The following is a 17,754-nucleotide window of genomic DNA, read 5'->3' on the forward strand; positions in this document are numbered from 1 at the left end:
AGAAATGACTGTCACAGTGATGGGTTGGCAGCATCTAGCACTGTTTGAGGCTGTAACTGTATCACTGAGTCTTGTACTGAAATATGGAAACTAATTTGAAAATGATGAATAGGAGAGAGGCAGAAGCTTGCATTTTCTCTTGAGGAAACTGGCTGCCAGCTCTGAGGTCTTACTAAAAATGCTGAATTTCTGTATTGAATAATCTTGGACCGCATGTATGTCAAAAACAAAAGCCTTTAATAACCTTAACTAGATTATAGATGTTTGGCCAAACCAGTGGGGTTTGTTTTGGTTTCTAAGCAGGTGATGGCTGGAAGAGGAGTTACCTTTGAAGTTCAGGGTTGGGTTGCTGCCACCCCAGCTACATCTGGCAGTGATCACTGTGCTTACTGGGACCTAATGGCGCAAGCTGCCCCAGTAACCAGATGTCACTGAATGAGAAGTGCTGGGGAATGATTCATTTGTAAAAGTTATTTGAATAGTTGGATTATTCGGTGCTGAGAATTTTATGCCTTTGAGGCATGGACGGTTTCTCTTTATCCTCCCAATGTATTTATTTTAATTTTTAAAATTTTTAAGATTTTTATACAAGTTTTAAAGGTTACTTTCCATTTACTGTTATTACAAAATATTGGCTATATTCCTTGTATTGTACAATACATCCTTGCACCTACCTTACACTCAATAGTTGGTGCCTCTCACTCCCTCAGCCTTATATTTCCCCTCCCCCCTTCCCTCTCTCCACTGGTAACCAGTAGTCTGTTCTCTATATCTGTGAGTCTGCTTCCTTTTTCCTGTTGTATTTTTTAGATTCTCATGTCATACAGTATTTGTTTTTATCTGTCTGACTTATTTCACTTAGCATAATGCCCTCCAAGTCCATCCATATTGCTGCAGATGGCAAATTTTGTTCTTTTTATGGCTAAGTAGTATTCCATTGTTTGTGTGTGTGTGTATGTGTATGTGTGTGTGTGTGTGTGTGTGTGTGTATACACATATATATCACATCTTCTTTATCCATTCACTGTTGATGGACACTTAGGTTGCTCCCATATCTTGGCAAGTGTAAATAACGCTACTATGAACATTGGGGTACGTGTATCTTTTTGAATTGGTAATCAAAACACTATGGTAATGGCACAGAAATAGACACATAGATCAATGGAAAAGGATAGAGAGCCCAGAAGTAAACCCACATACTTACGGTCAAATAATCTACAACAAAGGAGGCAAGAATACACCATGGAAAAAAGAGAGTCTTTTTAATAAATGGTGCTGGGAAAACTGGATAGCTACATGTCAAAGAATGAACATTCTCTACCACCATTTACAAAAATAAACTCAAAATGGATTATAGACCTAAATGTAAGACCGGATACTATAAAACTCCTAGAGGTAAACATAGGCCGAACACTCTTTGACATAAATCACAGCAATATTTTTTTGGATCCATCTCCTAAAGCAAAAAATTAAAGCAAAAATAAACAAATGGGACCTAATTAAACTTAAAGGAAAGGAAACCGTAGACAAAGCAAAAAGACAACCTACTGAATGGGGGAAAATATTTGCAGATTGTATGACAAATAAGGGATTAATATCCAACGTATATAAACAGCTCATACAACTCAGAAAACCAAACAACCTGATTAAAAAATGGGCAGAAGAACTGAATAGACATTTTTCCAAAGAGGAAATGCAGATGGCCAGCAGGCACATGAAAAGATGCTCAACATCACTAATCATCAGGGAAATGCAAATCAAAACCACAATGAGATATCATCTCACACCTGTCAGAATGGCCATCATCAAAAAGAACACAAAGAGCAAATGTTGGTGAAGATGTGGAGAAAAGGGCACCCTCTTGCACTGTTGGTGAGAATGTAAATTGACGCAGCCACTGTGGAAAACAGTATGGAGGTTTCTCAAAAAACTAAAAATAGAACTACCATATGACCTAGCAGTTCCACTCCTGGGTATATATCCTCCCAATGTCTTTTAATTAAACTCTCCAGATTTCCTGGATTACAAAACAGTAGAAGAGAAAGAAAATACCAATCCTTATGATTATGACAGGTTTCTGGCAGTAGTAACCCCCAAACACTAATTCTTTGCTAAAACCAACATTTGGATTTTGTTATCTTCAGTGTAGAACCCCTAGTTTAGATGGAATTCACCATTGTTCATGTCTAGGGGGCCCTTAAAGTTATGTATTTTTTGTGTGTTTTCTTTTGGCCTCAAAATCCACATAACAGCATATTATGCCTAGAAATGTTTCCTTCACTTGAGCCATGTGGCTCATCAAATCCCTGGTAACTAACAATTGCATGTTGGAACTTTATCTTGAACTTAGTTACATGTAAGTCGGCTTCTGGGAGCCCTAAAATAGAAGTACATGAGGTTTCCCCCACTCCATCTAAACTAGTACCAAGACCCCATTCACAAAGAACTTAGCGAAACTTTCATAACCCTGTGTTTATTTTGGAAGGAAGTCAATCATATGGAAAATAATTTCCAGATACAGTTGGCCCTCCATATTCACAATTCTGCATCTAATACTTCAACCAACCATGAATCAGAAATATTCACACAAAAAAGTTGTTTTCAGGAAGTTCCCAAAAAACAAAACGAATTTGCTGTGCACCAGCAACTATTTACATAGCACTTACTTAGTACTTATAACTGTTTACATGGTATTAGGTATTAAAAGTAATCTGCAGATGACTTAAAGTATAATGGAGGATGTACGTAAGTTATATGCAAATACAGTAGAACCATGAACAACTTGGGGGGGGGCGGGTAGAAGCTAGGGGCACAGACCCTATGCGCAGTGGAAAATCCCAATATAACTTTACAGTCCGTTCCAACCAACCTGGAATCGTGTAGTATGCATTTAGAAAAGAAACCCAGTTATTCATGGACCCATGCAGTTCAAACCCCTGTTGTTCAAGGGCCAACCAGACAACATCATTTTATATAAGGGACTTGATCATCCACAGATTTTGGTATCCTGGTTGGGGGGCACCCTGGAACCGAACCCCTGCAGATACTGAGAGCTGACTGTACTCAAAACTATTTCCTTTGATTAGAGGTAAACAAAATCTATCCCAAGTAAGAACTAACTTCAGCTTCCTTTTTCACCTTCCATATTTACAAAGTAACATTTCCGGTGTTTTCTGTATGTAAATGGAAGAGGGTGGCATTATTCCATTTAGTTGAAGCCAGTGTTCACCTGAAGTATATGTGTGTGTGTGTTCAATGTTCATGATTTATTGATGCTTCATTTGTTTTGAAATGATCCTAAAGGAATAGTATCCTTTCCTTCCTTCAGAAATAGCCTCACTTAGACACAGGCGTAGAGAACAAATGTATGGATACCAAGGGGGGAAGGCGGGGTGGGATGAACTGGGAGATTGGAATCGACATATATACACTACTATGTATAAAATAGATAACTAATGAGAACCTACTGTATAGTACAGGGAACTCTACTCGGTGCTCTGTGGTGACCTAAATGGGAAGGAAATCTAAAAAGAGGGGATATATGTATATGTATGGCTGATTCACTTTGCTGTATAGCAGTGTAAAGCAACTGTACTCCAATAAAAATAAAAATAGCCTCACTTATCTGAAAATGAAATTGTCTCCTCAGTTAACCTGTAGCAAATTTCCTGTGTGGAGTGAGACATTAGAAGAACAGTCTTCACTAGTTAAAACTTTAGAATGTACAATATTTGAAAGCAATGAATTTATTACTACCAGATAAATATAGTAGCTCAAACTAATGATTTCGTATTCACATTATGAGTAGTAATATTTTCGTCTACCATTTGTATTATTTTGTATATGTATGTGTTCTATATTATATATATTTATTTATACAAATAAATTATTATTTGTTTGTAATTGACCCCAATAGTGTGAGTACATTATACATATCCTTAGTGTTGATAACATTATTTACTTAAAAAACACACACGTCACATAAAGATAAGCATATTTTTGTCTCTTTTAAAACTGTATCACTGATCATATTTAAGCACCTTTAAATGGGTATCATTTTACTTGCATCAGATGTTATGGTTATTTTTAATCAGTAAGATTCCGGTAGGAAATAAAAACATTATACGTGTAATACTTTATTGACTCCAGCTGGTTTCCCAGTTTCTTAATTGTATACATAATCTAGTATCATAGAATTTTATAGCATCTTCATAAACTTCTTGAAGGTAGCTAAAGTGCAAATTATGAATGTTTATATGTTTTAAAATAATCCTAGCAGTGGTTTCTTTAGCTCTACATTTTATTAATCTCTATTCATTTGTCATCAAATTAAAAAATAAGGACACACAGACCATCGATCTGGTTATACTATCTTTACACGTTTGAAGATACAACAGATGGATATTCATTGTTGTAATTTATGTCCTCTTTTACCAAACACGTTGCGCCATATAAATAGTTGTAAAGAGAACTGAACACTGAGCACATAATGGGCTCTAAATGCTTGTGTATTGACTAAATTGTTTTAGTAAAGTATAGTGTATAATTCTGGAAAAGATTTGCCAGTGGATATCCCAAAATAGAGCATTATATTAGAAGTTACTTGAAAAACTATTTATAGGAGAGCACCATTTTATTGAGAGCAATAGTAACTCAAATTATATAAATGAGTTGCTATTGTATCTCCTTGTAGCATATAATGAAGTTTTCTTTTGCATTTGAGACCATTGTTTACTGTTAGTTGAACTTGTCTTCCAATGTGTTCTGCTTAGCAACCTGTTGCCAGGCCTATGTGAAGAGCTCTTACTGTGGTTGTAGAGGTTGCAGTGGAAATTTGCTATCTTGTTATGTCAGCTGTTCCAATACGAGCAGTCATGAGATTAATGTGTTAGATACTAAAAATGCTAACACATGTTAGCTACCAACCTGGAAAAGAGATAATCATCATGAAGGAAAGGGCAGTATTGCATTTATGGTCATTTAATGATGGTAGAACTAATCCACATTTAAAAAAAGACAAAAAAAACATTTTGTGTGGAGACAGAAATCTAAAGTAATAGATGCACCCAAGTAGTTTAGGAAAGAAAGGACTTGTTAGTGAATAAGATGATCTTTGCTTCAGAAGTGTCTTTGAAGGTTTAAAGTGTGCTTTGAACCTAATAAAACTTTCTTGGGCCTGTTTCTTTACATCTAACATGGGAAAAATTAGAATAACCTGTATCATAGTACTTGCTTTCAGAACTGAGTTAAAGAATAGATATCGATGCATGTTGAACTGCAAAATGTACAGTTAACTTGTTTGTAATGCATGGCTTGGAATTGTAAGGGCAGGCCAGTGTGGGGCTGCTGTTTCCTTAATCAATTCACACTCACACTGTCAAAGAGAAAAGCTCTCCTTAGGGTGTAATGACTAATCTACTACCTCTGGTTTGATAATCATGGCTATTATAACATGTCCCTTTTTAATTAGGTCTTTAGAAAGTAATGTAGGCCTTGTAATTATTATAATCAAAAATAATAGATAATGACTTAGGTACTTTCTGTCCTAGGTGAGATTGAGAACATCGTTAAAATAAATTTTGGTAGTAAACAACTAATGATATTTTATGACTTGAAATATGCAGGAGTCCTTTTTATTTTAGGGAAGCAAAAACTATCAGTAAATATGATCTCCTAGGATTGGAAAATGACTAAAAATTAATGTAGATTAATTTAGGCTCTTTTGTACATTTTAAATAAAAATTCAATAGATGTTCAAATAGCAGTAAATCATTTTGCTTTCAACTTCTGTATATTTGAAGACCTTCAATTTTATATTTAAATTATGTTTCAGAAACAGTTTCAGAAGAATTATGGTATCTCAAACTTCACTGGTAAATAAGGGAAAATATATATCAAAGTTTTAATCTTTTTCTTCCTTCAACATGCTGTTCATTTTTTTCCATTTAAGTGTTTGTACCTCCTTTGAGTATTAGGTGGTTCACCTCAAGTAGTTCTCAGGAGAATTTTACAGTTAAAAGTTATTAGAGGCCTTCCCTGGTGGCGCAGTGGTTGAGAGTCCACCTGCCGATGCGGGGGACGCGGGTTCGTTCCCCGGTCCGGGAAGATCCCACATGCCGCGGAGCGGCTGGGCCCGTGAGCCTTGGCCGCTGGGCCTGCGCGTCCGGAGCCTGTGCTCCGCAACAGGAGAGGCCACAGCGGTGAGAGGCCCGCGTACCGCAAAAAAAAAAAAAAAAAAAAAATTAGAAAATTGGGACCAAGGAGTCATATACATGTTGAAGTGGTAATGAAGCACTTTGGTTTTATGAATTGTTTATACAGTAGTCACAGGCAGCAACATTGCATTTGAAGTAATTTAATGATGGTAGAACCAATCACAGAGGAGCAGGATACCAAGACCACACTTTCATAGCATCTGTATGTACCTAATCCACTTAGCGTCCAACCTCAAATACAAGACATTATCGGTGCTGAAACACACTGAGCAATTCTTATGCCCAGGCCGTTCTTAACAAGATAGGCTTTCCCACTTCCTTCCATTTGGCAGTGTTCTTCCCCAACATGCACGTTGGTAAATTGACTCTGTAGGTCCAATTTCTGTCTTGAATACTGTATCTAGAACATCTGTGATCTTTGACCATGACTCCTAAATAGGACACTATGTTTTTGTTCTGTCGTTGGTATTAGTTGACAAAGTAGTACTTTTCCTCCCTCTTCATCTGCCTAATCAAGGTACCAGTACAAACAGGCCCAGATGGCCTCTGGGTTCAGGAATCTAAATATTCATAGGATAGAAATTTCCATATAAAGCTCCTTGGCATAAATAAGCTCTTAAAACCAATTATCTTTGCTATTTCTCAGAAGCCCATTTTGGGCTCATCAAGGCTTTCAGAATAGTGAAAAGTGAAAGCCAGGCTATACTTGGCTCTACCTTTTGTCTCTCCCGTATAATTTAAAATACTTATTGCAATAAATAAGTGCTAAGGATGTAATGTAATGGACACTGCTGTCTGTTATACAGGAAAGGTGTTAAGGGAGTACACCCTGAGAGTTCTCATCACAAAGAAAAAAATTTTTTTCTATTTGATTTTGTATCTATATGAGAGGATCGGTGTGAATTGAATTTACTGTGGTCATCACTTCAAAAATAAAATGAATGCTTATTTCAAGCCCTCAGAACAAAGAAGCAAGGGAGCCTTGTGGCTTGTTTTCCCTTAGGGATAAATGGCACTTTGTATCACCTGATGATTGGTGTTAGATGTACAGGCAGACGTCAGGGACATTGTGGGTTTGGTTTCAGACCACCACAGTATCACAATAAAGCAAGTATCACAATAAAAGGAAGCACACAATTTTTTTGGTTCCCTGGTGCATATAAAAGTTATGTTTACACTATGCTGTAGTCTCTTAAGTGTGCAATCGCACGCTAACCATCATCTGAGTCTTCCACAAGCCATAATCTTTTTGCAAGAGTAACATCAGAGATCACTGATCACCGGTCACCATCACAAATATAATAATAATGAAAAGATTTTAAAAATTGTGAGAATTACCAAAATGTGACACAGAGACGTGAATTGAGCCACTGCCGTTGGAAAAATGGCACCGAGAGACTCGCTGCCACAAACCTTCAATTTGTGAAAAAATGCATTATCTACGAAGCACAATAAAATGAAGTATGCCTGTTTCTCTTTCTTCCTGGGAATCCTCCCCCCCTCCACCCTGCCCCAGGAATCTGGGGCAGGATGAGGGATCCAGGCAGTTTCTGCTTGTGCTGGAGAGAGGAGGAGAGTTGCTTGTTATTGTTTCCCAAGTAGAACCGCTTATTTTTTCACAGGAGAGATGGTGGGGGGAGCCACAGAATCGGGGAGCTTCTCTCCTTTCTAAGGAGCAGGTACTTAACAAGGTGTCCCCAAAAGAAAGGTTAGGCTGGTGTCTTGCTTTGTGGCTTTTCTAAAGGGCTTTGTGGCCATTTTGTGCAGAAACCATCTATAGCTTTATATCAGTGCCCATGTATGTAGATCCAGTGGAAAAGGATGCTAGGCACGTCGCCTTTGCTGAAAGGGCACCTGTTCAGGGCATGTTCTCTTACTACTTTCTTTATTTATTTTTATTTCTTTTATTGAGGTATAGTTAATTTACATTGTTGTGTTAGTTTCAGGTGTGTAGTGAAGTGATTCAGTTAGACATACACATGTATATATTCTTCTTAAGATTCCTTTCCATTATACGTTATTACAAAATACTGAGTAGAATTCCCTGTGCTACAGTAGGTCCTTGTTGTTTCTCTGTTTTATGTATGTTACTGTGTATATATTAATCCCAAACTCCTCATTTATCTCTCCCCGCCCCCATCCCCTTTGGTAATCAGAAGTTTGTTTTCCATGTCCGTGAGTCTATTTCTGTTTTTCTTACTACTCTCTAAAAACGTTAACAGTCCTCCAGCTACCGACTCCAGTGTATCTTACCTAGCTTTCCTGTGTTCATTTTCTCCATAATGGTTGTCACCTGGCATGTGCTGAGATAACATTTTTGCTTTGGTTTCTTATATTTCTACCTCTCCCCCCAGTAGAATATAAGTACCAGGAGGACAGGGAAATTTTTGTTTTATTCCCAGCAATAACTTCAGTGTCTGGAACAGACCCTGTGGAACTTAGCACCCACTCAAATATGTTAGATGGCTAAAGATCATATATTTCCAATTCTTCACCCAAAATGTACACAGATCACCTATACGTACCAGCAAGCTTAATCTTTGGGTATGAGGAATTTGCTCATTCAAAGTTTTCTGGCATAGCATCTGAATAACCAAGATTTTGCTTCATGTATCAAGATTTTAAAATGACTCTGAAAGTTTTTTATCACCTTAGGTGCTTCTCTTTAATCCTACTTGGTTCATGAAGCTGTCAGGAAAAGAACCTGCTTTTGATTATATATGGCTTTTCTTGCCTCCAAGATAGCCTTTTAAAAAGCAATTTAGCTTCTTACTATAATTATATTCCAAACTTAATATTTAAGTCTTGCCAGAATAACATTTTCTCCCTTGCAACATATTTTTATGATTTAAAGGTAAGACAGCAAGTGTACTAAGTACTTTAGACTATATCTTGAAAATCTAAGAACATTTTTCTACAGAGCCCAAATGATACCATCTCACCCACAAAATTAACAATACTTTTAAAATATCATTAGGTAGTCATATTTTCCCTAAACCTGAGGAATGACCTCCCCTGCTTGTTTTTCCACACCATATCCCATGCAGGACCAGGCCTAGCATCTTACATCCTTAAATCTTAGGATTCAGAGCAGCCCTTTTTATATCATGACATCGATGTACTAAAGAAACTGTACCCATCTTCCTAGAAACTGCCCATCCTTTGACTTGTCTTAGGTCCTAGAGGTATTATTTAAATTGTTTCTCTATTCCTGGAATATTTTTCTTCTGATGAGTATAGTATGTACTGAGAAAATGAAGAAAAGATCAATTATTTTTCAAATGTTCTAAACAAGTGCTGCAAGTTACACCAGACCTTGCTTTAATGCTTCTCTTATCTCTTTGCTGTTCTTGTTTCTTAGACATGAGCTAAATTAAGCAGGGTAACTTTTAAAAGCTGGTATGAAGAAAAGTTGATTTTATGCTAAACTATCATTTTTATAACCTTTCTTCCATTTTCTTTCCTGTCTAGCATCTTACAGTGAATACCATTAGTTTTATTCTTGGAATTGGCAAGCACCTGAGTAGTTAATACACCCATGAATTTAACACGGGATTCTATAGTCTTCTATTCATATCAGTGTGCCAAGTGGTAATAGAATTCTGAAAATATAATCTGTAGCATAAGCGTTTTTTTTAACATTAAAGATTAAGTACTTTTGTATTCCCTCTCTTAAGATCTTTCCTAGGACTGCCTAACATCTGACTCTTTTATGTTTTCTAATAAAGAAAGTCAACCTCTTCATGTAATTGTCATAGATTATTTCAGTTCTGAGTGTTTTGGAGGACTATCCCCTTGAGATTTAGTCATGACATCATTCATTCATTTATACGCTTGAGCCACGTGCCATGCCAAGGCACTGTGCCTGTGGCCTTGGCTTTATTTCTCTCTTATGTGATACTTGCTGTGGGTCAGGTGCTCTTCTAAGTACATTGCAAGTTTTAACAAGGATAAGGAGGCACAGAGAGGTTAAGTAATTTGCTCCTGGTCACAGAGCTGAGATTCAGATCCAGGCAGTCTGGCCCCAGAGTTCATACTTTGAACCACTCTGCCATGCCGAAGAGCCTCGCCTCCTTGGAGCCTGCATTCTGCCCTCTCTGAAGAAGGCGAGAGGCAGGGATCACGTTGCTTCTGCTGTAGAATTTTAGAACTTGGACACCCTAGAGCCCGTGAGGCCTCTCTGTTTTCTTGTATCTCCTTTGTCCTCAGATCAGGACACAGCACAGCCTCCCACTCTTCCCATCTCCAGCCCAGCCCAGCCCACCCTCTAGGCCAGGGGTCAGCAATATTTCTGTAAAGAGCTAGAAAATAAACATTTGAGGCTCTGCAGGCCACATATGGTCTCTGTCACATATTTTTCTTTCTCTGTGTGTGTGTGTTTTTTTTCCTTTTCATCTTATAACACTTTAAAAAGGGGAAAATCACCCTTAGCTCACAAGATGTCCAGGAACAAGTCACGGGCCGTAGTTTGCCACCCCCTGCTCCACGCCACTGCTCATTTGTCCTTCTTTGAGCACTCTGTGTTCTTGTCAGCTGATCTGTTTCAGGCACTCAGATTTTCTTCTCTCCTCTACCACAGGACCTTTGCACATGTTCTACCCACTCTGCCTTTCGACAGCTGTCTTTAGCCTCTGGACTTCATTAATTTGGGGCTTTTTTTAGGCCACATTTCAGGGCCCTTCCTCGTGGATGCCTTGTTATACACCCCCAGATCTGTTCAGATCTCATTTGTTTGGGTCTCCTAGCCCTCCGTAATTGGTATCACAGTAACAATTTTACGTTTATACAGGTGATGACATCATTGTCCTTTTGGCTGTTAGCCCAGGTGAATTACCCTTGCGCCCCAGTGTATCTCTGGCTCCCAGCATGTGTCCCTAACCAGGCTCCCAGCTCTGCTCTCATCTCCCTAGAGCCCACTCTCCACCCAGCAACCAGAGTCATCTTTAAAACAAATCGGATTTAGTCATTCCCATTGCATATAAATAAACATGCTATTTCTGACCATAACCAGCATGGCCTTGCTGGGTCATGCCCCACCTGTCTGTCTCTACCACCCTAACGTACGCTTCTTCCCCCTGCCTCACTCCCCGCAAGCTCACTGGCTCTTTGTTGTATTTCTTTTTCGTGATCGTGCTAAGCTTGCCCTTGCGTTCAGGGCCTTTGCACATTCTCTTACTCGTATCTTAGCCATCCGCCCACCTTGACTTTCAGCATTCCAAGTCTCGGTGCCCACGACCCTTTCTCAGTGGCCTTCCGCTGATCATCCTATCTGAAATGCTCCCCCTATACCGCCCCCCCCACACACACACACATCTGTTATAGCCACTGGTTAACACATTAGCCTTTCTTTTCTCAATCAACTTCTTTGCATTATTTTTTTGTTATTTATTTGCTCATATTGTGCCTGCCCCACTAAAATATGTTCCGAGAAAGCAGAGGCTTTGTCGTGTTCACTCATCTACCCCCGGTGCCTGGAATAGCACCTGGCACTTGGTAAAAGCACAGTCAGCGCTGTTGATTGAATCGCTGGTCTGTGGCTTTGAGAGGCACTTAATGGAATGGTCGGATGGATGGGCGAATTAGTGCGTTACCCTTTTTTTTTTTTGCTGATTATCAATCGGTGCACATCTCTCTCAACTCAAATACTCAACTGTTCACTGACTAAAGAAAAAATATCTGAATACCTGGTCTCCGCAGTTGAGCATGCATCGCTGTTAAAACCCAAAGCCTGTGTAAAATTCCGTTGTAGTCAGGCTTAGGTACTTGTTATTCCTGCTCGTGCATTATTAGGATATCTCTTCTTCATCCTCACACCCACTTTTCACGTCCTACCAGATCCAACACCTCTAGCTCACGAGAATCACTTTCGCCTTGGAATTTCTAAAGCATTTAGTATGCAGTACGTCTATTACTCAGTAATTAGTGTAGATTATCTCTCCTGGAATAGGGATTCATTAAATGTGTAAGAATGATGATACATCCTAGTTTAGACTAAGGTTGTGACCTATCTAGCTCACCCCTAATGCCTGAATCATGAATTTTTGGTGTCTCAATTTGGTCCTTATCTTCCTAAAGCAGGAGTCTGTGACCTGAGGTCCAGAGTAAGCTAGTGAACAGCCTGCAAGGAATGCCTTTAGCTGCAAGTAACAGAAACCCAGTCATTGGTTGTAGGAGTGCTGGGCTGGTGCAGTGATACAAAGATGCCACCTTTTTGTATCTTTCCACCCCACCATCCTAAATCAGCTTCTGCATCCTGATGTTTATCACCTAACAATTGACAGCTGGCTGTTGCCCCTCCAGGCGGAGATCAAGTAGAAGAGCAGGGGCTAAAGAAACAAAAGCACTCTGACCATCAGTAGGAATCTTCTCATCTGGAAAGTAAGAACCCTCCTAAAAGCCCCACCTAAAAGTCCAAGCAGGTGTCCTCTGGCATCTGATTATCCAGAAATATCTCGGTCACATGGCCTTTCCCTGTCCCCAAGGGCATGGACTGTTTGGTTTCTTACTTTCTCTGGTCAAAAAAGGGATGGAGAAAGGAGTTAAGAGTGGCTTTGGGGTAGCTTTCAAACAGTTTCTGCTGCAGGGCATTTTTCAGGAGAGATGAGTCAGATTCTCAGAGATCCTTTCATTGACAAATTAATAATACCCACTACCTAAGGAATGCCATCAAAACAACTATACCGAAATGCAGTAGACTGCTAAAGTGGGGGTCAGTTTTAGATATTACCTATAGGTAACAGAGATTCGGACAGTACATTCAAGGTAGATAACTTTTTTTTTAGTAATCATCAACATATGATGGATTGAATCCTATGAGCATCAAATTCATTTACGAAATATCTAAACTGATGAATTAATTTAGGGAATTAGTCACTTAACTAATTCAGTGAGGCTATGACTGAAGGAGCCATAGATTTGTAAGTATCATAATCTTCTCTTTTTGCGTGTGTTCAGCTCCTTATAATTTGTGCCCATAGGGGGTTGGGGGCTTGGAGTGGAGGTATATTTTTTCAGATTTGGAGGCCCTGAAGATAACAATTTTATTAATTAACAAGCTCTTATTCTAGGCCAGTCGTGAGAGTATTTAAGAAGAGTGAGGCATTACAGTAGCAGTGTCCTCTCCTTTTTAACCCTTTTTGCTGAACTGTAATGTACATAAAGAGAAGTGCATGTCACACAGGTGTACAGCTCGATGAATTTTCAAAACTGAACACAACCAGATGGCTGACACCCAGATCAAAACACAGCCTTGCCAGCCCCCAGAAGCCTGTCTCCTGTTTCCTCCTAGTTACTAAACTTCCCCTTGCCTACGTGTAACAACTCCTCTGAGTTCTATTAGTGGTGAGGAGTAAGTGTTTTCATAGTTTATATAAATGGAATCAGGCGGTGTGTCTTGTGTCTTATATGTTTGGCTTCTAATGGTGCCTTTAGGTGGGAGAGAGAGTGGCTTTTTCTTACTTAGCTGTCCCCCGTCTTGAAACATTTACTCAGAACCAGGAAGAATATACTTCCTACTTTCTCACATTTTCTGGCAGCTTCCAATTTTCCTAATTTAACAGCAATAATTTCAGAGACTGCTTTCTCCTGGGACAAACTGACTTATCCAGCCTTTGTACCTTCCAGGCTAAACTGGCAGCACTAAGACCTGGGGAGGAGTGGGTGGGAAAGAACTGTCTGTTTCCTTTTTTCAAAATTTTGCTTTATTTTCTTTCTCTATTTCCAGCCCTGGGAGACTCTTTCTTCCCCATTCTAGATCAACACGGAAGTGTCTGAGTGTCTTCCTGTTGAGACTTGCCCTTCTGGCCCCCAGGTGGTCCTTACATTTTGGGAGCTGACAGCTGTTCTGTTTTCACTCTCCCCTCATCACTGCAGTAGTTCAGGTCTCGTGATTGTCCAATTCACATAAACCATGGGAATCAGCTTTCTCTCTGCCATTTCCTCTCCTTTGTCCTACAAAGCGGAAAAAAACATCAGTCTTAACAGAGACGATGAAAGAATAAATATAGCTTTTTTAGAGAATGCAAATGGTGAATTGTTTTGCATACTTAAACAGAAAGGACTTAAAATATGAATAAAAACCTTTGACTATCTAAAGGGATTATCAGGGAGGCAATGGCAAGTGGAATCAAGGTCAGCCTTGACTTAAAAATACAAGAAGAGCTACCGCTGTGATGCAGTCTATCCTTCACCAAACTGAAGTCTTGTGTGCTGACACATGAAGTTTTAGCATCAGTGATTTATTTCCTCAAAATAATGTCCCTTTGACCCTTTAACCTTCTTATTTAATTCAGATACTCCTGAGATGATGAGCATTTTCAGATAGTTCCCTCATGCTTTAGAAGTATTTTTTATTATTGGAATTTAAAAGCTGTAAAAGCTGTCTGCTTTCAATTGACAGATGCTAAAATGTGTGAGTGAATGAATATTCCACCGTGTTCTCAAGGGACTATTTTATTGTGACTTCCTTGTTTATAAGGAAGCGCTCAGCCTCACGTTTCCATAAACTAGCCCTTCCTCGCATTTTCTTCCACTGCGATCACCTCTCTAAAACCGGCTCACCTTGGTCACATCACAGAACAAAGCTGTAGCAGTTGAAAAAAAGGTGGAAAATATTTTTTCCCCTTTCTGTGTTTCCAGTTATTTATGAAAACTGCAGCTGGAAGTTGTAATATTGGCATGTTGCGCCTTCTTTGGGAAGATGCCACATCTTTAAAACATAACTGTGTGCTACTGTTTTAATGGTGTCCAAATAGGTCATTGAATTCGTGGACATCTAAATTTAATTCCAGAAATCAAAGCTATGGTAATAAGAACTGGACGCGAGTTCTCTTAGGCCAAGTAATTTAATTCCTCAGCCAGCTGAAATATTACGTGTCTCTGTTCCTTGTTATGATGCCAGTAAATTGCTCAGGCAGATGCAGTGATGGATGGTGGGCATCTATTTCACTCTTTTTCATGGCTCCACGCATACTAGAATGCAGATCACTTTAAACACAGCTGGTTTTATATGCATGTTTTCTGTTTGGAGTTTTAAATGTAACATTCAAGTCATAACAGAGATGTCTGGGGCCCAGGGTCATGTTTTCACCATCCCACCTGGAAGCACAGTGCTGTCTTAACCCTGGGTCACATACCTGGACCCTGTCACTCCATCCGTGCTTCAGGACAGCATGCACATGTCATGATTTAAGGAGAAGACTCATTGGATTTGATTTCTCTCCCTAGTTTTACCTGAATTGTCTACTTAATTTGGATAACTAAAGAATATTGGTGCCTACGATTTGATTGAACACAGAAGAGAGCTCAAACACAAGAAATTGGCTGATGGCATGCATTAGGTCATCTTTATGTTATTCACTAGCAGTACAACATCAAGATTCTGTAGAAAAATAAAGAGGCAGTATCCTGGGTAAAATTGGCATCTAAGCAACTGTTGAGTTTAGGATTCTTTTGAAATGTTGTCTTAAGTGGTAGACTTCTGTGCAGGAATTCAGGCAATCAAGAAATCAATGAGCGTACCCCACTTATCTCTAAGCAGATGAAGGCTTATACCATCTGATTATCAGTGCGAATGTCTCTCTTCCTCTTCTCACCTATTTTTCACGGTCTCTTGGAAGTGTTAAAATAACTGGTTAGGGTTTTCTCTGTATTAACACTTCATTTGTTCAATTAATAATAATTTATCTATAAATAAGTTATTATTGATTTTACTCTGCCAGATAGGTTTCTCCTTATTCTCTTATTTAACCACATATTTCAACTGCTTTTGATGTGTCCATTTATTATCTTAAGTCATATTTAGTCAGAATTTAAAAGGCGTTCCACTTGGGAGATGGGGGGTTATACACAATTTTTTAGAACTTATAAAAGTCCTTTAAATTCTGAGTTAATCAGGGAATTCTTTCATTTTTTTAATAAATCTTTATTGGAGTATAATTGCTTCACAATACTGTGTTAGTTTCTGTTGTACAACAAAGTGAATCAGCCATATGCATACATATATCCCTATATCCCCTCCCTCGTGAGCCTCCCTCCCACCCTCCCTATCCCACCTCTCTAGGTCATCGCAGAGGGAATTCTTTCTAGTGCTATATTCACCTTTTTACATATCTTTCTCTTTTTCACCCTCAGTACTTGTGGCTCTCCTGTCAGACTTTCAGTCTTTGAAAGCCTTTTGCCATCTTCCTTTCTGTCCCTGTACACCATGGAATCCTACCATTTTCTTTCCCTAACGTGTTTGAAATCTGATTTTCTGTACAATGCCGAACTCACACTAGCATCCCAAGGCTCCAGGTTGTGGCTGACACAAACTCTCCAGATTCCTGTCATGTCTCCCAAACAATGAGCTTTTCCTTGTGGGCAAGAATCAACTCTGGGGTAAAATTCAAATGTCAACATGGCAGTTCTCAATCCTATTCCCCTAGTGCTTCTTGTTAAAGAGAACTGTGGCAGATGCTCTGGGGAGTTGAAGTCCTCCACACATCTAGATCTTTTTCCTGTATTGATTTTGTGATCTGATCAAGGATGAAATATCTATTTCTCCTCTCCAGCCAGATGGCACATGAGATACTGTCACTGTTTAACACTTAGATTCCTATCTTCATTTATCATCTTCCAGATGCTCTTGACCATGTCTGTACTGGCAGGTATATGACTGCCACAAGAATATCTTACTTGGACCTTCTGATTTTGTTCTAGACATACGCTTCTTTGGCCATCCAAATTTGCTGATTTATTACTTACCACTGATTAAGTATATACATGTTTAATGCCATAAATATTATTTCTGATCCCCTTCCCAATTATACTGTGACTTACTGCCTGTCTGTTACCATTATTCTCAGTGTTGCATATTTCAGTGGTTCTCAGAATATTGTCCCCCAACCATCAGTGTCAGCATCCCCTGGGAAATTGTTAGAAAGGCAAATTCTCAGGCTCTGTCCCACCACTGATTCAGAAATCTGGGGGTGGTGCCTGGTGATCTGTGTTTTAATAAGCCTTTCAGGTGCATCCTTTTGATGCTCACTGAAATTTGGGAGCCAAAGAGATATCTGATATTCTAGAAAGCTTACACAACTAGCAAAAGGGAGCATAGGTGTAGTTTCAGTAGGCATCCCTGACCATTGAGCTTACAGGCTTATTTAAGCCAATTTCTTCTTCCCCTTTCATTTCCAGTTTAAACTTTCAATAGTAATTTTGAACGAATTTCCACCTCCCCTTATTGAATATCTACTCTGCAGGTGCTGTGGGGTATTTTCACATACAGGAGGAGAAGTAATCCCGGTAACACAGTAAACTTTGTTTTGGTCTCCCCCCACCCCAGCCTTTTTAATAGATTTATTTTTTAGAGCAGTCTTAGGGTTAGAAACAATTTGAACAGGAAGTACAGAGAGCTCCCCCCACTGCATTATTAACATTTTGCATTAGCATTGTATGCTTGAACCAATATTGATACATTATTATTAAAGTAAAGTTTACATTAGAGCTCACTTTTTGTATTGTACAGTTCTTAGGGTTTCGACAAATGCATGATGTTGTA

At 39.0% G+C, this 17,754-nt stretch overlaps 1 protein-coding gene across 6 annotated transcripts in view; it reads left to right on the forward strand.

The window, feature by feature from the left end:
* APP (amyloid beta precursor protein) overlaps positions 1 to 17,754 on the forward strand; it is a 275,370-nt gene that overhangs the window by 133,246 nt on the left and 124,370 nt on the right. The gene's annotated exons all lie outside the window — the stretch shown is intronic.

Source organism: Aethalodelphis obliquidens, unplaced genomic scaffold (assembly GCF_003676395.1).
Source record: "Aethalodelphis obliquidens isolate GAN/ISIS:26980383/991018 unplaced genomic scaffold, ASM367639v1 scaffold1, whole genome shotgun sequence".
NCBI classification, from domain to species: Eukaryota; Metazoa; Chordata; class Mammalia; order Artiodactyla; family Delphinidae; genus Aethalodelphis; species Aethalodelphis obliquidens.